Below are 21812 nucleotides of genomic sequence, written 5' to 3'. Positions count from 1 at the left end.
CTCGAACATTATTTAGATTCAACTATAACTTTATTTGTCTGGAGCACTGTTTTAATTATGTACAAAATGTACCGGCATTGGTAAAGCGATTGAATTAATTGCAAAAGTTTTGTGCAACACTGACTTTAATGTTGCATCATTTAAACTTTTACCATAAACCTGAGATAATTAGGAAAAAGAATTATGAATTAATGAAATTTAGAACTAAAAAAAAGTAAAGCTTCCTTAACCTAATTCAATTCTTTTTTTGTCATTCACTTCACTAAACTTTACTGAATTTAATTAAAGTACTTCATAAGTAAATCAAGAAATGCTTTTTATATATTTTTAAACCAAATTTGAGAATTGTTTTTAGGTCGATTAAAAAGTTAAGCAAACTTCTTTATCAAGAGATACGAAGAAGAAAAGAGGACAAATAACATGGTATATTTTTTAAAGAGTTCCGTACGTCAAAAACGTTTTTAAGTATTTCAATTTAAGTTAAATTTTAATAAACTTATTATATTTCTTTAAAATATTAAATAAATTTGACCACATTCTTGGACTTTTTGCAATACCCTGAGATCTATCAAAAGTCGGGCTAGTCTGCGCTAAAGTCTTTGTAAGAGTCGCCAGCGGCGTCGGCGCACCACCACCAACAAAATCCACAAAAATAACAACAACAACTACAACAACAACAACAACAACAGAAACGAGGACGGCTGAGCCGCAACAATGGCCATTGAGCTGCTGCCGCTGCCGCTGCAGTCTGGCCAAAAAAACAAAGGCCAAAATAACAACAATGCAAAAAAGAAGCAAGAGAAGGAAAAAAAGCGGAGAGAAATATGTATATCAGATTTAAAATAAATGTAACTGCGCGGCTCATTATGCCGCGCTTACACAGAGTCAGAGAAGGGGCCAAGAGGGGGCCCAGTGGTGGGGGAGGGGGCAAGTAACCCCCCAGCAAATGGAGCGAAGGCTGCGCATGCTCAGCAGTTTGGCTGCACTTAATGGCCTGGGCAATCAACTTGGATGTGCCTGTAGATGTGGATGTGGATGTGGATGGTGGACGTGGAAGCGGATGGAGCCTTTTGGCTGCTTTGCTGCGACTTTTGAGGCTCGGTGGGTCCAACATGTTGGCTAGTTAGGCGGCAGGTAAGCACACAGTGAACCCTCTGTACATAAATAATAGGGATAATTAGGAGGTTTTTTATAGGATTAAAATTAATCATTAGTGGAGAGTAACTTCATTTTATTTTCAATGCATTCGTTTTAAATCCAAAAGCATAATTTATAATTGATAATATTACTTATAATTAAATTTTAAAGACTATATCTCTGGAGACTGTAGTTGTGGCTCAGAAAACTATATAATAACAAGACGCATAAAGCTTAAACATTTGAATTTCTAGGTGATCATACTAAGTGTTTAATATACTAAGGCTGTAAAAATCTCCTAACTGTACACGTCCTTTAAGGTTGGTAAGACTCCATTTATTCTTAAAATCTTAAATCGAATTTTAAATCATGATAAATAATTAATAACCATAGGATACAAAATGTACTTTTATATAACTAAAGAATAAGTAAATAATGACAAAGAATTAATATTGCGTTATATTCTTAAACAAAAATAAATTAAATCAAAATAAAACTGTCAGTTCAACCAAATTAAATTTTTTAGTACTTTCTACTTACAAATTATTTAATTAAGTCTTATTATAGTATACATCTTGCATAGTTAACTTACTACTTTACTTGTTTTCACTATCAAGTCTCCACTGTACTTCTAGTTGGGGATCCACAACGCATTTTGCGCATTTAAATAAACATTTCTCAGTCGAATGGAGGCACCAATGTCGGGGGATCGAGGATGGGGCATTGTTTGCTGGAAAAGTTGCAAATAGAAGAAAGATCCACGGTCGCAGACAGTCAACTTGGAGTTGGTGCAACCAGAAGGGGAGGGCTGAGAGCTGGGGCATTGGATAAGAGGCGGAAGATACCGCCAAGTTGGAGATTCAAGTACTTTCACTCCATAGAACAAAGCTAATGTGTTGTCTTTCAGCACGTGCATGGCTAACCTGCCACAGCCCCGACCCCGTCCCTCTCATATTTGCATGATCATTTCATATTTTCCTCCGCTCTCTCCTTCTAGAAAGAGAGGTAGAACAGAGCAAACAACTTAATCGATTTGCGTTCATTTGCAATTTGTAATCGAAATGCATTGCCCCCGCCAGTTACTCCGCGCTGCATTCGTGCAACGTGTGCTGCACACATGCCGCAATTTGTTGCAACGATTAGTGGAAAAAATTGCATTTCCATGGCTTATTAATTACCCACGATAGCAGCCACCAAGTGCAGTGTTTCTGCAAGCGAATTTTGTTCATTTTCTTTTTTATTTTTTCGTCTCCAACATGATTTCCACGTACTCTCGGGGGAACGTTCTTTGCATTCACCGCTGCTGGCGGAACATTTTTTGAGTCATTTTGTTTTGTTAATTATATTGAGAAGCTTATTTATGGAAAACCACGTTTAAACTGTCACCCTTGGGGAGCTGAACATATTTTAAATAATGAACTTGATTCCTGCAATAGAACGAAACCAATTGGGACCCCAAAGAAAAAACTAAAACAACCGTCTACAAAAACAGGAAAGAGTTAAAAAATAACGGTCGCAAAACTAAGCAAAATCGATCAATTACCAAATCAATTATTTAATTTCAACTAGTAAATAATTATAATAATAATTTTTAAATAATAAGAATGTAATATCTAACCAATTTTCATTTAATATAATATATTTCTTTATTGAATTAATTTACTTATTTGATAAGAATATTAATTCGGTTCTACTCAATAATGCTCCTCCTAACAAAAGCGTCAACGTCTCATAGTAATTACCTTTGATATTCGAGAAAAATCTAAAGGTTAATAAAAAGGGTATCGTTGAAGTCGTTAAAAACCACATGGTTTCGGTTCCTGAACCCCGATTAATCCTTGAGATGCGAAGTTAACTGTTCGCCATGGCAGAGATCACCAGCTGCAAAAACCTAAAGATAAGCGGTACTTTTATCTCCATGGATACCGATCAGCAGGACGATGACTGACTGGACTAGTTCACCAACCTGGTCAAGGAGCGCAAGGACACGTTCTGCCAACAGGAACTAAAGACTTTCAGCAAGACAAACAACTTTATGTTCTTCAAGGGCGTTTTCCGCTAGCTTTTCTGAAATCAAGCGTTCCTATTTATTTATTTTATTTATTTACTATTTGAAATCAACGCATTACTGTGCCGATTGTCCCGATTTTCGTTAATTTTCTTGTGAATTGAGATGGATTCTATAGTATTTGTTGTAATCATCAAATTTTATTTAAATGAAGGACATTACTTTAAAATATTTTATAATAGTTACTCACTTTAAATTAGTATACAAAGTGAATTATATGAAATAATTAATAAAATCAAAGTGCTTAAAACTGTAACTTCATAAGAAATAGTGAGTCTACGAGATAAAATCTAGGTGTTATACTATTAAATGGTGTTTTTTATGGACATTAAATAAAATATATTTAATACGCCATAGAAGATATATTCATATACAGGATTAAAGGGAAATGACTTGAAATACTTTTGATAGTAACTGTTTCCCAAATAATACGAAACATAACATTAAGACTAATAAAATATAAAATTAAATAGTTAATATCTTTATCAATATGTACAGATATCTACTGTAGCAATTTATTTAATTATTGATATAAACCAACAAATTTCCCTTTACAATGTCTTTATTAATCCCTTTAAATTAAGAATATTCTGCCCAGGGACATTGTCCCTCTTTGGCAATAATCAAACATTTAGCAGTTTTAACGCCTTTTAAGCCGAATGCGGCGATAAGCAACAGCAGACACGCAATGGCAATGACCAGGTCCCAGACACCGCAGTGTGTTGCATGTGGGGGAATCCCCTTTAACTGTCACGCCATTTTACCGAGGCTTAAAGGATGCTCTCTGGGTGTCAACAGTGCCAGGTCGTATCATTATCACGCACAAGCTGGGGGGGAGTCACAGGAGCAGAGATGCAGGGACACAGTACAGATCATATGAGGAGCAACTGAAGTGTCTGCTGTGTGTCATTAGGCGCACATACCACCGCCCTGTCCTTGCCGCCCACTGTTTGTTGCCTCGCTTCAAGTGTCCGGTAATGAAGTCAACTGAGACAGAGGCTAAAACTGAGCCACCCTGAGCACCTGGACCTATCATTCTCACCTGAGCACCCACATACACACCTCCCCTTGCAGCAAATGAACCCAAAAACAAAAAAATATGAAGCGGACTGTATGTGGAACTTGTTTCACTTTCATTTCGTTCCTCTTGTTGCTGCCACGTGTGCCGGCTGCAACATGTTGCCAGCTCAGGCAACAGGTTTTCCAGCAACATAAGCAGCTGATTATGTTTAAATTAAAGCTTGCTACTTTCAGTTAATTTATAAATTAAATTAAATAAACGTTGAAATTAATTTATAATTCTCTATTTAAATTTTGGTATTTATAATCATCATTTGGCATAGTATTTGTATATTTATTTGTAAAGAACTTGAATGTTCTATATAAATAAGTATACATTATCTTTGCTTGGAAACCATTATAATAAAATTTGTGCGAATCCAGCGAATACTTTTTTAAGCTAAATCTTTCCCATTCCACATTCGAAATCTCATTATGTTCAACCCAATTCCGTTCTCGAGAAGGCTTTGATTACTTTATTAAATGCGGACAAGATCTGATCCGAAAAGAATAATAATTATGGAAATTCCTTGGCGGAGTCTGTTGTTTTCCGTTTTCAGTTTACATTTACTTTATGTCGAGTCACTGGGAATGCCACCCACGGCTTGAGCACACATTCGAATATGCGAACGGGCGAGCTCGTATGGATATTGTTTGCTATATGATCGAAAGCCAAACAACTCACGATATTCTAATTAAAACACATGCAGACTTGGCTCTGGATCATGATGATGATGATCATGATCATGATCATTTGTGTGTGTTGCCCTTTCCCTATTGCTGATGAAATTACATGGAAGTGTGATTCAGCACATTTTCGAGAGCCGTTCAAAAGCTAATGTTTGGGATTCTTGATTTCTATACCCCGAAAAGTTTGATCCAATGAATGGGGTTCGAACTTTATTGGAGTCGTGTCTCTTTGTGTCGCGATGACAATTTCCATTAGGAAGGCAGACAGGCAGATGGATTCCCGGAGGTACCTGATGTGACAGCAAATGTGGGTTCGGCACATTCAGGAGAACAAGAGCAACGCAGTCGCAGTCGCGCATGCTCCGATCGAGAAGCAGAACGGGAATGCGACACTCTAGACATGCCCCTCACATGTGGCTCGAATTCAGACCAAATGGAAAAACCTAAACTCGGGCGTAATAAATGAATATTGCTATAAATAGGTGAGTGAAGGCAATGGGAGCGTGATGAGCTAAAGCAATTGGGAAAACAACCAACATTTGGGTAAATGAAATCATAAAGAGAATTAAATTCTATTTATCAGGAATTGAATTTAAAAGGATGTTTATATAGAGTGTATAAGATTCAATATAAGAAAAACGTGAGTCATTACTTGTGCCACAGTATTCCGACTTGAGAATCTTTAGTGAACTCTTAGCAACCATTTAAGTTAGGTCCAAATAATACTGTTTTCTTATATGACAAATTAAAATATATTTATATATATTATAATATAATATATTTCTATAATTTATTTTATTTGGTCAATTTAATCTACAAATTCGAAAAGTAATCATCGTAACCCCTCACGAACCCATCTCTAGACAGCCTTTAAACTTGAACCTTTGTGCGTGCCCCGTTGCACATGTGTGTGGTTGCATATTGAGCACACACACACTCCACAGGAAAAGTGTGGCGTGGCTTCATTGGACTTGGATCTACCTCTCCTCCGCCTCCACCTCCGCCTGAAGGTTGCATATGCCGCTCTGGAGAAAGAGCAGAGAAATTAACACAACGCAAGCCATAACTCAAGGGCAATGAGCTGCATAATTGCGCTGAGTAATTCTCACTTTATTTCGAGGGCAATTTCTAATGGGAAACCCTCCCAGGCCAGACAGACGATCGGCATCCGTTTTAGATTAGGAAATACGTGTCTATATTTTCAAGTTCGATGTGGATTATATCTTCCTCCTGACGTCACTAACCAGCTGGCTTGTGTGGGAATCGATTGTGCAATATTTTGTTTATTTGAAGACTGCTTAAACCTATTCGCGTGCTCAAATGTGATAAGGGAAGGAATGATGGCTGTTACTTCATTTATATATTTTCAGTACAATGACATTGATTGTCTTGAATGGATAGAAAGTGTCTATTGAAATAAAATCTTAATATTGAGCTAAAGAAATAATAAGGCTAACTTCTACGCCTTGTTAACTGAGTCACCTTGAACTTAAACTATGAACCGCAAGTTTCAAGATATTTTTCATACATATTTATATAAGATTTCATTGAAAAGTATACATATTTCTTTCTATTTCATACTCTTTATTTTCATGGTGCATGCAACAGTGCTTTTGAAGGAAACACATTTCCTGCTTCTCATTTCAGTCGCGGCTTCATTTTAATCAAATTAATTCAACACATATCCCTATCTAACATTTTAATCATATTTTTCGCTGCCATTCAACTTCAATTCGCTTTGCCCGTCGCCAAAAAATACAAAAAAAGAAAGGAAATGAAAAATACCCAACTATATTATACCAGTAAGGAGCAGATGAAATAAATGTGAACACAGATAAATACAGGAAACTTTTATACTCATTTCGGGGCATTATATGTTTGTTTTTATATATATTTTTATTTCTTCGACTGGTCTCCTTTTTACGTTCCCTTACGTTTATTATCGCATATCAAATAAATGCGGGATTATGTGAATATTTCGCTTAATGAGAATTTCTCGGACCACACGGCAGCACACACACTGAACCCAAAAAATACAAAAAATATAAGAAAAACAACAATAATATATATAAGACCTGACATTGACCGGAGACAGAGAGTTGGGGAAGTAAAGAGAAGCGAACCTGTAAAGTCGTGGCTTTGTCTTCGCCGGCGCTCTCTGTGGGCATTAAGAGATGCCTATCGGTGACACCTGAAAGAGAAGAAGGTGAAATGCGATCCGATACGATCCATGGCAAAAAAAAAAAAACAGTAAAAAAGAAAAAAAGAATAAAACAACTGAAATTATTACTCGCGAAGGCAGTAGCTGGGGCACAATTTCTTCATCTTCATCTTTGGATGGTATTGAATTTCTGTCTCTGTTTCGGCTGCTGCCTGATATTTACCTGTGTTTTCGGCCTCTGCCTTACTTTATTTGTCGTCGCTTCGACATTTATCTTTTCCTTTATTGGGCTTAGGGTTTTGTTTTGTTTTTTATTTTCCGTCGGCATATCTCTATCTCTCCTATCTGGCTTATTTTGTTAACTTCCTTTTTCCGTTGCTGTCTCGCTTTACGCTCTATATATGTAGATGGCATTGTGCCGATATGCCAGTGTAATTTATGCTCGCTCCCATTTAAATAAATTGAAATAAAATATTCCCAAGCGAGTGGTTTTTCGTTGTGAAAGTTTGACATTGAGACGAGAGCTCACTAATTGCTCGAAAGCAGACAGTTTTCCCATCTCCCAGATACTATATATCCCATATCCATTGCGATTTCTTCGCCTTCGACACGTTGCAGCCAGACAAAAGTTGTCAAATTAGCGCAATCATCTGGAGGGGTGCATGCAACAAAGTATGCAACATGCAACATCTCAACCACAGCCGAACGTGATGCGGTTTCTATTTCCTGCACTTATTTTTCCCAACTTTCCGTGAGACGGCGCTTAAGGGGGGATTTTTTTTTAACGGCTTTGGAGAAGTTTGGCACCTTAATAGTGGAAAATCAAAAGTTTTAATGGGGAAAAGTCTCTTAATAACCTTTAAGACATTTAATTTCTATTCAAAACTATAAATAACATAATATATAGAGTATAAATAGACATATCTTTCTTCAGCTAATAAATACAAACACAATTTAAAAGGCATGAAATGGAAATGACACTACCAACGTATCTTATAGATTATGATATTAACTAATAAATCGTAATAAGCATATACATTTTATTTAATTATTTCCACATTAATCCCAACCTTGTAACCATTTTGTTAGTTTCTATCATTCTTTCCATGGCTTTAATAACCGTGGGAGACTGAATTAGCGCCATAATCAATCTATATTACAAATATCCGAAAAACACGAATGGATTTCATAAACCTCAAATGCTAAATACTTCCGCCTTCGGTTTAACCAACTTACACACGATGATTGATGACATTGGTCGAGAGGCAAGAGTTTGCACAGATTCTGCTCGAGATCCCCCCGCAGGGTTATGTGTGCTTATGGTGTACTCCTCCATATATGTACATATATTTCTACCAGGCTAAACATGTAATCCGCTGAGCCCGGCAATAAGCCCGTAACTGTCAACCAGTCTCTCGCAATGATGCAGCATATATATTATGTATGGGTGTGCGAGTAAAAATGTACAGTGCGTTTCGTTATTGCAAATGACTTGGCTAATGGTGTGGGAAAAAATAATATATAAGCTAAAGTTAACTTAAGCTAAAAACACAGTGAAATACTTATCAAATCATAAAAAATAGTAGTTAACTTTTTTGTGTCTTATTTTGTTACATTAATTTTCAAAGCTAGGTAAATTCACAAAAATTATAATAAACGTAAGATAAATCAAATATCAACGATTGTACTTTAAGTTGAAAATAAATCTTAAAGATTTAATTACAATATGTATATAAAATATTTCAAAGAGGTATTTATAATTCATATTATATGATAACCACGCAAAAGAAGGCATATTTAAATATAATAAAATGTGACCAAAGTCATTTAAGAAATTAAAAGGACCTTTTTATGGTGTTGCCACAGAAATCATGAAGATTTGAAATCTCTTAAAAAGGTATCTTAAAGTATGCAATATAATTTTTAAGGAGCAAAGTTCAGTGTACAAAGTTCGGGCATCTTTTAACAGCTATCTGAACAGCTCGTAACTTCTGATAGTACATATTATATCTACATACATAAATATATAATTTTTAAATATTTAATATTTAAAAAATATGAACATTCCTTTTTAAAGAAACGTACTGTAAAATTACGACCAAAATATACATCGCCAGGCATCGAATTCCGTCTGTGAACATTAATTAAAATTTCCTTCGCCTGAGCGAAAACTGCCACGAAGTGCAACATACTTATTTTTGTTTGGCCTGCATTTTACAACGATTCCAGTAAGCAATTAAGAGTTGAAGAACAACAAAAAAAAGTAAACAATATATTGTACAAGTAATGAAAACTGGTTATTTAATGTTGCCGGTTGCCAAGGCTTGGGATAGATGCCCGGCCTGGCCGATATTGACTTGGCTTACCTCCAAGGGCTTCGGCTTCACTCGCGACTTTGGCTTCGCAGATTTATTTTTGTTTCCGAACCTAAGCCGCTTACACGGAAAATCTTTGCGTGTTTCATTTTTGGTTTGTTTAACGTTGAGATTAACATGGAATCTGATTTGTCATAGGGGTTGGCATTGCTTCAACATTTAATTACACTCGGGGGGTGAGTGGGTGGGACCTTTGGATGCTTCATTGCTCCGGGACGTAGCCTTCAACTTTGATGTCTTCGGTTATTTGATGCCAATTAACTGATGAAAGCTTAGCCCAAAAGATCCCATCGGTCAGAAAAAAAGGAGGATTGCATCAGCAACTGTCCCCGTTCCAAGGAAATAATTCCCTTGATTAAAAGGTGGTCTCCAAACGAATTAATTTGTTTTGGGAATTGATTTCCAGAATGAATTTGACTTGTGTTTATTGATACTTTCACTCAAGAATAACTAATATTTTAAGGATAATTTTAATTAAAAAGTTAATCGTTTAGAATACTGTATACATATCAATAATTATGGTTATGTTTATTAAAAGTTACTTTCCAAGAGACCTTTTAATGAAACCCGTAAATATTTTTGGGTATTTTATTGATCATTTTGCATTTTATTTACCAAATGGTTTTATATGTTTCTAAGCTCACAGTTTGCACGAAATATTCATTACAAATTCTGAAATTTTCAAATAAATTCCAGACAGGTAAAAAAGCTTCTGGCATTTTCCGTGAATTGTCTGTTATTCGATGCCAATTAACTAATGAAACTGCACTATTCGGGAGTTCAGCACCGCAGACACCGCGTTTCTAGTTGGCTATTGTTATCATTTTCCACAGCGACAGTTGGTATTGTTCAAATATCGAGGGATAGGTTCGAATATGCCACAGAGCTCGGAGGGAAATGGACAAAAGGCGAGCTCGAACAGACGGCCATCAATCAGTTGGAGAGCGGGGACTCCCCGAATGAAAACCTTTGCCAGGCAAAACCGAAAATGATTTACATGTGAGAGCGCGTGTCTTTTGTTTAATTGTTGCCTGCCCACACATCATTACAACACACACACATCCCTGTGTATCGGTTTACTTTTCAAAGATAATTGATTAATGTCCGTTCGCCTTCGGTTGGGTAAACGGTTTTCGGTTTTAATTATACGTTAGCAGCCATCGACAGTGGCCCATAAATCATAATCCATCAAAGATTTTGCTCAGCTCAATCTCTAAAACAAAAAAAAATTCAAATCGCGATCGAAACTAAGCCTCCTCCGCCGCCTCCTCGATAAATAAGGAGCGGAAGTAAATACTTTGGAAGAAAAAAAAAACAATAAGAAATTTCTGCTGATGCTGAAAAGCCTTTCTCATAAATTTCCAAGTGCTGGGCTTACAGTTCTACCAAAGACTTTATACTTATACAATATTTGGTTCTACCCCACTGACATACAGAGGAAAAAAATAAGTAAAATGCACACACACTCCCTGCAAAAGGGGCCGGAAAAGGGGGCGGGGTGTGGGCGTGGTTGGCGGACCGCCCGCTATTCGGTTGACTCAAAAATCGTAGCCCTCGGTTCCTGTTTACCGTTGATTACAATCACTTCAGAGCTGCGGAGAGCCGTTTGGGGGTGTGCAATTGCAATGCTTAACCCATAGGCTGTACCAAGAGGAATGTGCTTACAAATTTATTTACTTAAAAAGAAAATAATTTTAACCTTTTTATATACGGTGAAGAAAATAGTTTAATATTCAAAGGGTTTGTTTTTGTTTATTTATTTATTTATTACCCAAGCCATAAATAATTGTGAAAACTTAATATTTAACGTTGTCAAGCATTTCTGCTTAAAGTTGTAATGTATTTATATATTTTTTGTTGTATTTTTTTTACAAATTCGATTGTTCCTTTTAATATCTCACAAAGAATTTGTCAAAAAACTTTCCTTGTAAATCATTACACATTGTACGTACATATTTATTAACTAAAAGTAAAATGCAATTACAATTTTTATTATAAATCTTGTTTTTAAAAACTAATACAATTTTTAAAATTGTTATAGCTAAACCATTTATTTCTTTATATAAATATATATATATGTATATATAAAACTTGCTTCCCTTTTATTTCATAATACATAATTCAATATATAATTTATGGAATTGGAAAACATATAACATTTCGATTTGATGGATTTAGTCCACTGTTCCACCTAAGGGTTAACGTTCATAAAGCCCTTGCAATTTTGTATCTGTGTGCGCGATTCAGTGAATCTATGTGTGCGTGTGTGTGTATGAGACCTAACATTTACGCACTCAGCGAATTGAACTGTGTTTACAATTTTTCTATTGATGTTGCTGCCTTTACTGGCGTTGTTTTACGACTACAGCAAAAAGGCCGGACCGTTAATTCGATTCAATTTTGGAAAATGTTTGGATAGCCAACAACAATGGGGAGCGAATGCGAACATGCAGCTGGGAAATGCAAAGCGAGATTGAAACGGGGAGCAAGCAGCTCATTTGTCAGACTCCGAATCAGAGCGAGACTCCTCGGAGGCATTTGTCTTATTTTGCGAGTGATCCGCGCAACAGCAACATGTACTGTATGTGGCAGCACCAGGCAGCATCAACAACAGGCAGCGGCAACAACGTCAGCAAATCGCATTAAGGACTCTTAATGAAAGTTGCCGCATCCTTGCGATGGCAGACACATCGTTTGTACGATGATTGATTTCACGCCAAAACGATTTCAATCAGCATTTCCGTTCCAACTTTTTTCTTCTTTTCCTTCGCTTCCTTCCTTCCAGGGAGGAACAACTTATTGCATTATGTGAATGGGGGTTACGTTGAACGTAAAGGGATTGGATTGGGTTCGATTTTGGATGACGGGATGACGATGAGTGCGTCTTGAATAAGTTCAGGCAGGCAATCAGTTTCGATGGTTCAAACTGGGTCAGGACAAGAGTTGACTTTTATAGGGGTTTCATTTTAGAGGAAATGAAAGTGTGAAATTATGATGGCCGATCCAGGGTTAAGATTTTACATCCTTGAAGGTATTATAATTATTTGTATATTTAGTACTTGAAACAAATGACATATTTTTACATATTATAACTGAAGAAATCAGTTCAATTAAAATACTATTAACTACAGTTAAAATTGCAATTCCCTTAAGACATCAAGATAGTTTAAAGCAATGATATGCACTATGCTATTTCACGGTATTGAAAATATCTCTGCAATCAATGGCTTAAAGTAATGTTAATTTCATAATAACTACAATGGCTTTTTCGAATTCGATAGTCATCTTTTAATTAATAAATACATTTCTCAGAATTTAAAATTAATTTTTATGATCTGTGGAATGAATTGACATTTGATTGAAGTGATCGCCTGCCAGCACACTTATCCCAGTTTCCCTCAACTTCAGTTTTTCCCACTCGATTCGAGTTCGATGCGGGTCAGAATTTTCCCTTTGCATTCCTTCCTGTCACATAACCCACACGCTGTATTAACCCCATAATCATACATATATTAACCCTCAATCTCGCTTACATGTCTAGACATGGACTGAAGCCCGCCCACTGGAAAAAAGTGAAAGCTTAAGTAGCAGCCAGTCAACAGCAAATTTATTACCTATTTAGCCTTAAATGGTCCTGGAAATATTTTCATCCTGGATAAATGCTGATGTCCTTGTCTAGCATTCGGTTCCCGACGGGCGACAGTTTAATTTGTGATTAATTGACGTTAAAAGGGTTCAACAATCATGCAGCCACTCCATCCCACTTCACTTTCACTCTCAGCTTAACTCAATTTGCTTGTTTGGAACGTTGAATGGAACGGAAATGATTCCATAACTTGACGGATGTTTAATATAAAATTCAATTCATTTAAATTTGAAAATTCCCAAGGAAATTTAAATTGAGTTGGTAACGAAAAATGTGTAGCCGGGTTGGGATTAACATTTAGCGTTTAACACTTTGTGGAGAATTTATATCCGTCAGTTGCGGCAAACGTGACTCCTCAACTGCCAAAGCTTCCGTTTCATGTCTTGTGTTGTTTTTTTTTTATTTCCACGGTTTGTCTTTTGTTTTTTTGGTAGGACAACAAAGGTTATTAACAGTCCGGAGACGTGCAACTTCCAGCAAACAAAGTAAATGGAGAAATAAAAGTGAGGAAGGAGAAAATCTCCCACGCCGCCGGCAACTAAAAGTCGAGTGTTCTCTATTCCGCACTGACCGCTTGATTAACATTTTCTTAACATGTTCCTCAGAGAGAAGGACAGATGCAGAACCAAAAAAGGGACTCTTGTATTAATATGCCCGCCGTGGCCGTGGGCAATATGTCAAACATGAATTCCTAAGCGGAACACGTACGCTTCCAACACTCGAAATTCGTGGAATGCGTTTTTTGTTTGCTTTTTTCTTCTACTTTTTTCTTTGTGGGGAGGATCCATTTTCACCCAAAGGACACAAGTTTCGTGGCGCAGGAAGTAAAGTTTTAATGCTTTTAGTATTTGCTTATAAAAGGTGAAGAGTTAATGCGATAGCGGGCTGCAAATGTATTCCCCAAATCCCCCAAGTTTTCCACCTATCGCCCATCCACCCACGAAAATCACTTTCACAAAGTGCAGGGGAATCCTTTTGCATGCAATGTTTGTACCTTGGAGATTAACTGGGGTAGTAGGAGGTTCCGTAGGGTTATCTAGCCTGGGGACAGGACTAACAAATTTTCAGCAAATTCCATGCACAAAGAACACGGCCCTCTATCCCCCATCTTATTGAATTGAATGCAAAAATTTCAACCGGCACATGAAAGTGTTTCAATCTCTTTGCCAATGTTTCATTTTTGGTAACAAACAGGAAATCAAAACATTATCAGGTCTTAGGATTAAAGAAATAGATACACAAATATTTCAATAAAATATTAAACTATGATAATAGATAATGGACTAATATGTGCAGTAACGAAATATATTTAAAAATAATTGGTTATGAAAATTGTAGTTACCTTAAATATTAAACTACATTTTAGTATTATTCTGAATAATTCGTGATAATAAAATCTATATAGTTATATTAAAATATTTAAGTATATATTATATTTAAGCATAATAATTTCCTCAGTGCAGCTCAGTTCATAAACGATTCATAAGCGAGTACATTTCATCAGTTTCAACATACACTTGCCGCTCCTTTTCGACTGCATCCTTTTGTGGAGGCAAATCTGATTCAGCCTGGTCCTGTGTGTCCTGCGCCCTGTATCCCCGGTCCTCGGCCTCTGTGTCTGGCTTGGAGTCACCTCGTCCTTCGTCCTTCTCCATTCGCATGTAGTCATGTGCACATATCAGTTGTCTGGCAGCCGTCTGCGGCCTTGAGTGTACACATATTACCCAAAACCCAAAAACTGAAAGCCGCAACTTAATCGCTCTTCTCGGGGGACCAAAGAACGGGGAGAGCCCGAGTATTAACAACTCCAGAGAGCAACAAAAACATTTCATTTTATCATTTAATTTGCCATGTCCTGAAGGTAAACGGAAATGAAAACACGCAGACACCATGGAAAACCTTTTTAATAAAGTTGAAAAGTGAAAGAAATCAGCAGTGAACTTAGAGTTATCTAAGACTCGAATTTAATTTTCTTTTTACAAAGGGTTTATTGGCTGAAGTTAGCTAAATATAAATAGCATCAGGAAAAAATGTTAAAATTTCTTTTTTGGTTGCCTGGCACTCCTTAAAACCGTCTATATTAATAATAGCCACACTTCAGTTCTGAGCATTAAAGCCATTCATAAATTACTCCCTAAAAAGCCAAAGTATGTTAATCTGAAACCGTTCCAATTAGAAACGTTTTACGAGACAAATAAACGGGCTAAGGGCCACCCTGAGCAGAATGTAGATTTTTGTGGTCACCACCAAGTAAAAGAGCCGACAACTGCCATGGCTAATGCTCTCCATGGGTTTCATTTATTTATTTATAACGTTTTTTGATCGGGTGCAGAAGCGTAACGTTTGGAACATACCCTCGGCCACATAATAGAGCGATTTTTTGTAGCTGGAGTGCCCATGGTTTAGACGGGGCAAATTACAAATTCTAAAAAAAAAGCTAAGAATTGGGAATATATTTCATCTAAGAAAGAGAATTTTGAAGATAGGAACTTATAGGATATATATAGCCCTTTGAAGCAGCAAACTTTATATTGTACCAAACTGTTTAAAATATTTTATACTATAATTAATGCAGTACCAGATAATTTCAAAATTATTTCTTCAACAAGAAAGAAAACTAACTTTAAGAAGCCGAAGTTTTTATACCCTTGCAGTTTGTAAATGAATTATAGGATTGAGTCGGAAATCGATTCGAACTAAACCTTATTATGTTCGCTTCCCTTAGATCAATATTTACCGATATATTTATTGGATATTTTTTTTCACAAATCAAAGTTTCAAAAATTCATTAAAAAAACAACAAAAAAATTAATTAATTTTTATTCATCAAGTTTTACTATGACAATAAATCTGCATACTTAATTTTTTTAGAACATAAAAATGTTTATAAATTTTTTCAAAATTTTAACCTGATAAAATGTTGGCTATATCGACTCGGCTGTTGATGCTGATCAATTTATGACTTACAGGATCGCAATGAATGCTTGACAGCGTTAAAACCTTCTGACTAAAATTATAATACTCTGCAAGGGTATAAAAATGCATAAATTTTGCCTTTTAAATATAAAAAACTCTCAAATTTAGACCTTAAAATAGCTGAAAGGACATCACTAATGGTATTAGAATGGCTTGGTTTGGGTTTCGCTTTCAGAGGAACCGAAGCCATCGAGTCACTTGGCTGCCTTCCCGCTTTGTTGCGACTCCCCTCTGCTTTTTCTCCTTCTTTTTTTTGTTCCTGTGGGGCACGCGCACGCTCTGGCACTTCCTTGCGCCTTTTTGGCCACAGAAGTGGAACAAATGGTCGCAGGACGAGAAAATGCCTCGCACAGCTGCCCCTGCCTGCTTTGCATAACTCTGCCACTCGAAATCGCCCTGTTCCCACCGAACAACGTCGGCGGCATTTTCAATTTCATGGTTAATTGTTTTGCACGCGGCATTTGGTTCGAGTTCAACATCGTCTCCACTCTCAATCTCCATCTTCTCCGTCTGCGTCTGCGTCACTCGATGGCACATTAAGTTTCATAATTAGCACACCGAAATGATTGGAAACTTTTTCCGTGGCGAAAAAAAACTAAAGGAGATTCGTATGGCGAAAAATTGTCTCTGCTGGGCGCAAATAAGCAACATATGGATGGGATCGTATTGAAGAAGCATTGCCAGTACACAGAGGAAAATGTACTATACTATATGTAAATGGTATACTCTTAATTCAAATTAATTCAAAATATTATTTTAACTTTGATAGAATACTTTTACAAGGGCTTAATGCATAATATATTCTTTTACCCAAGAAAATAAAACATATCACAGAATTTGATCAACTGGGAAGAATGTAATATTTATATCTATATGAAATATGTAAAGAAAATATTGACTTATTAAAATATCAGTCAAAGAAATAATTAAGCTAATAAATAATAATATAATTTACAATATTTGTTTGAATATTAATGCTCAAGTCAAATATTAACACGCATCAATATGTGGAATATGTCTTTCAAACTAAAACATATCAAAGTTTTTCACAAACTAGGAATTATATATTAATATTATAGTCTCGTGTCATAGGAAAAATACATAGGGGAGTTTCATTTAACTAAACTTTAAGTACAGACATAATAATAAATATATTATGCACTTTAAAATATTTATTTATGTATCGGTCGTCACGTCAAATATATCAACATTATCGATATATTGATATTTTCATCCCCTTAACTATTTAATATGTGTACATAACATAACTCCTAGAAAAATATAAAATAATATTGTTGAAAATTTTAAAACGCTACAAATCATGAGTAATCATAGTTTTTTAATTAATTTTACTTTTACTTCTTTTTACTTTTCTTTATCTTACTCAATTTTAATGATTATTTTTAAAGGTAAAAGGAAAATTATCTAAATATAATCAATACCACTTAATTTGTATAATATAACTTATAATAATTACGGAGCCTTATTTATATAGTAAATCATTTACATATCAAAATATTTAAATAATACCTCAGACTTGTATGTAAATTAATTTATGTTTCTCCAAACGATAACTTTATTCAACTATTACTTTTTAGAGTAACTGCATCTCATAAAGTGATCACTTTACAAATGAAGGGTTTCCTTAATGGAGATATTATTCGTGGAAATGGAACTGCCTTTTTTGGGTGGGGGGCGCATAAATTTTGACTGCAGTGTAGGCGAGTGGCAAGTGCATTCCATTCCACACCAAACGAATCCATTCCATTCCGCAGACAAGAGCCGCCAGTTGTTTCACTTACTCAACAATTTTACATTGCCCCGGCAGCTGCAGACCGAGGAGCACTTTTATCTTTGACATTTACTAATGACAAATTTATTCACGCTGTCATTTGGTCGCCTGTTCCTTTAGCTCACTGTCACGTACATACGTCGAGGCTGTTCAATTTTCGCCTGCCTCCTCCGGAGGAGGCCTCTCCCTTGTGCTCCTTTGCTGCTCCTTTGTGCTGTCGGTGTTGTGGGGAAAACTGGAGCAGGACTTGTCACAAAAGCCGCGACTCAAGATTTGTTTGCACTACTTTAATTAGGAGAAGAGACGAGTCTTCTCATTTACCATTTGCCATTGAAGTGGAGCTCTTTGATCTCCGTTCGAGCTATGGATTGATTGATTGATCGACTGATGGATGGGCCGGACTGCTTCGAACAGTAGCCGCCAAGTCCCTAAGTAATTAATCAAGTCATGAGCATATAAATGACATTAATGACGGAAGACGATGCGGAAAACATAAGGAAAATCATATTTGGTAATTGAATTCAATGAATAAATGAAAGCTTTAATATTAAATTAAACTTTAACTTTACTAGTTAATGAAAACTTCCTGGCAAATACAATAAGTCAAAACCTGCGAAATTGAGTCATCGGTTCATTGAACAATGAAAATCTCAACAACCCGAATTTCTTTGATTTCACAATCGGTTTTAATGAGAATTTTTTGAAAAGCGGTTTACCGGATATGAGCCCTTTGCAACTCTTTAATAGATCAAGTCCCTGGAGGTTCTCGAAACGACGTTGATTGGTATGGAATCGGAATCCATAGAGTGGGCCAATTATTTGCGTAGGCCTCTTGGCAGACAACAAGAAAATCCAAATCCAAAGACTCACTCCCTCCTTCTCCGCGAGGAAGACAAAAGCCAAATTGAGGCGCCTGTTTTTAAGGCCTTCTGATGTGGCATTGTTATTGGAATAGCGACGTTCCTCAAACTCCAAGCCATCATCCTTCAAAATGAAATTGCGCGGAAGCAATGGCTGGCAGTTTATTGGCTTCATTGTGGAACCCTTTTATCCGGCACATATATTTATATATCATTTTTTCCCCTGATTAGCATGGGGCGTGTTCGAAAGGCAGCAGCCATTCAAGCGGCAATAATTCGCCTCGCTTTGCATTGTTTAAATTTTACAAATTTATCGTACACCCAAGCGTATATATATACTATATATATATGTTTATTCACAAGCCAAATCGTTGCCATTTGGTGTTTCGTGTCTGGCGAACATTAAAGCGCAAAACGAAATGAATTGCAAATTGGTCGAGTTCCAGTGACTTTTGCTGGCAGATCCAAACTGAGGCCCAAAAACCATCAAGATCGTTTCGGTTTCGTTGGCCGCCGATGACGACAACGCAGTTTTTCGAGAGTGCGAGAAGTTTAATGATCGCCAAGAGTTGATGATTTTCCAGAAAAGATAAATGACAACGACCACCGAAATTGCATATATGCATAATGGGAAAAAACACAAGTTTATTATTAAACATTCATTTGCACATCGTGTTAAGAGCAGTCGAGAATTTAATGCCAAAACTGTACCAAAAAAATGCATTTTAATATTGTTAAAAGTTTAACAAATGCCCAATCACGACAGGGAAAGAGTGTACAAATTAATCAAAGATAATGTAATTAATTGTAACGTAATAAACCTGATATCCTTTGACCAGAATTGCCTCATTTCTATTATAATTAAGTATATTTTGTAGAAGGGAAAGCTTAGCTTCTACCTCATATCTTTAGCTATCCCCAACACCATCAAACAATCTTTTCTGAAGCTCCGTACCCTTAACCCCTTTGGCTTGAATGAATTGAATTCCTTTCATATGGGAATTTCAAAAGGAAGTCTCATATCGTTATCTCCCCCAGCGACACGAACCAATTAAATATGTATGAGCCCAATTTGCAAAAGATCCCGGCTTGCTTGTCTTGCTCTTGTCCTGGTCCTGGTCCTGGTCCTGTGTCCTTGGCCTAGGCCTAAACGTCTTGCAAGATATTTTTTAATCAAGCCCAAGACAACACCTTTCGGTTTCATTGCGCTTTTAGATCGCCAAACATAACGAGCAGATTGTTCCCGGCACGTTTCGTCATTAGTCGGTGCAAATATTTGCATAATGTCCGGGCAATATTTGCCATTAGGAGCATTAAGACCAGCCGTCGGTAAGAAAAGAAAGAAATATCTCCAGGAGCTTAGACCACAGAGCCTGACAAACTGCCCTCCATTGAGGCAGCTAATCGCAGCTGCTGGCCTGACCATAAACAGCATTAGAACCGCACTCAGGGTCGGACTTTGGAAGGACCTTCACTTCACTCCACTCCACTCCACTCCCTTCCTTTAAAATCCAAACACCCCGCAGAATGCTATGCTAATCATAGTAATTCGAGTCGAGAAATGTGTGACAGTTGTTTGGTCTAATCCCCGCACAAATGTCACGAATTGGTCCCTGCCCGCGATCTCGTTTGTCTTCCTGCCCGGAACGCGGGGCAAAAAGGTGTCAGCAAGCCAAATGTAATAATTTTAATGATTTTTCATAAGTTCCAAAGCAGGAAAACCAAGGGAAGCAGGGGAAACACACACGCGACAATCGAGCCACGGGCTCAGCAGGAGAGCAGCGGGTTGAAAAGGGTAAAAGGTTCGAATATAGGGTACCCTGGCTTATGAAACGATAGCTCTAATTTAATATTTACAATTTATTTAAATATTTGCAGTTCTTGTTTTAATTTATTCTTCAATTCTTCAATGCTCTATATTTTTTAAACAAGTGTTGAAAATTGTTTCAAGAGTTTATGTTGCGTCGCGCTGATCTATAGTATCCAGAATTCAGACTTGAGAATTTCTAAGTATTGTAAAGTAAATTGAAGTAATATTAGCTAATAATTTTAGCTAATTTTGGACTTATTTCTAGATACAATTGAAGCTTGTCATGTATATTTTATATTTTATATTATTTATTTTAATTGTTCTAATTCACTTTATCAGTTGTCAGTCAAAATGGATCTCCTTAGTTATATTTCTATTAATTAAAAAGGTTTGTTTTTGATCCCAATATTAAGGTATATCCTCTAATAAATATTACAGGGTATCGACAAAAAAAAACACTTAAGGGTAGCGCTCCACATGCCTCCCCTTCCCCCCATTTCCTTGATGCCACCTCCTTCGCCGGCTGTTGTGACATCGCATTGCTGTTGTTGCCGGCGCTGCCTTTGCCGCTGCACCCCTTTTCGGCTTATTTAACATGAAGACTTACACACCACTGAATGCATTGTTGGGATGTTATAATTGCGCATATTTTAAAATACAAATTAGCAACGCTGTAGCTGAATTTCAATAGCAACTCTCGACACTCGAAGAATGCCCGCCGGCAATTCGGTGTGCACATTTTTTGGGAGTGTGCCTTTGAGTCTTTGGGGTTCAGACGGTGTTCGGTGTTCGGTGTTCGGTGTCGGTCTCGGCCTCAGTCCCAGTTTTCCTTCCCAATCCCCCGGATCCGGAGTTGACTCTGTTCCTGTCGCTGACATTGCCTTGAACCATGCATCAAGGCGTCAACAGTCAGTCCGCCTGTCCTCAGTCTGCCCGGTGTGGCATTCGTTTTGGCATTTCATGCATAAAACACCGAAACCTAAGCCCAACCGAACCAGACCAGACTCCACACATCTCAGACGAATAGTTTGTCAAGCCATGCAGAGAGGAAAAAAGTATATTACATATTAGGAAAATGCTCAGAAAACCCCTCTAATTGGACATTATGGTACCTTAAGGTATGTGTAGTAATCTATGATATGATCTTAACTTTAGTTATTTACATACATTACCATTATGAGAATAATTCTTCTTAGTCTATACAATCTTGATAACATTTAATAAACTATTCAAAAGCT

At 36.7% G+C, this 21812-nt stretch overlaps 1 long non-coding RNA gene across 2 annotated transcripts; it reads right to left on the bottom strand.

Moving 5' to 3' along the window:
- Positions 1–6827: 6827 nt before the first annotated feature.
- On the bottom strand, positions 6828–7638 carry LOC110186057 (uncharacterized). Of its 2 annotated transcripts, none has more exons than XR_002319819.2 (3): positions 7339–7638; positions 7030–7145; positions 6828–6974 (listed from the first exon to the last, which is right to left on the bottom strand). It is a non-coding gene; the product is annotated as an uncharacterized LOC110186057 (long non-coding RNA). The 2 variants fall into 2 exon arrangements; XR_002319820.2 differs by having other exon boundaries at positions 7078–7145.
- Between the last annotated feature and the right edge of the window lie 14174 nt (positions 7639–21812).

This window comes from Drosophila serrata, unplaced genomic scaffold, assembly GCF_035046125.1.
Source record: "Drosophila serrata isolate PLE 108 unplaced genomic scaffold, ASM3504612v1 contig_245, whole genome shotgun sequence".
Classification (NCBI taxonomy): Eukaryota; Metazoa; Arthropoda; class Insecta; order Diptera; family Drosophilidae; genus Drosophila; species Drosophila serrata.
This window is presented reverse-complemented; position numbering and strand designations above follow the sequence as displayed.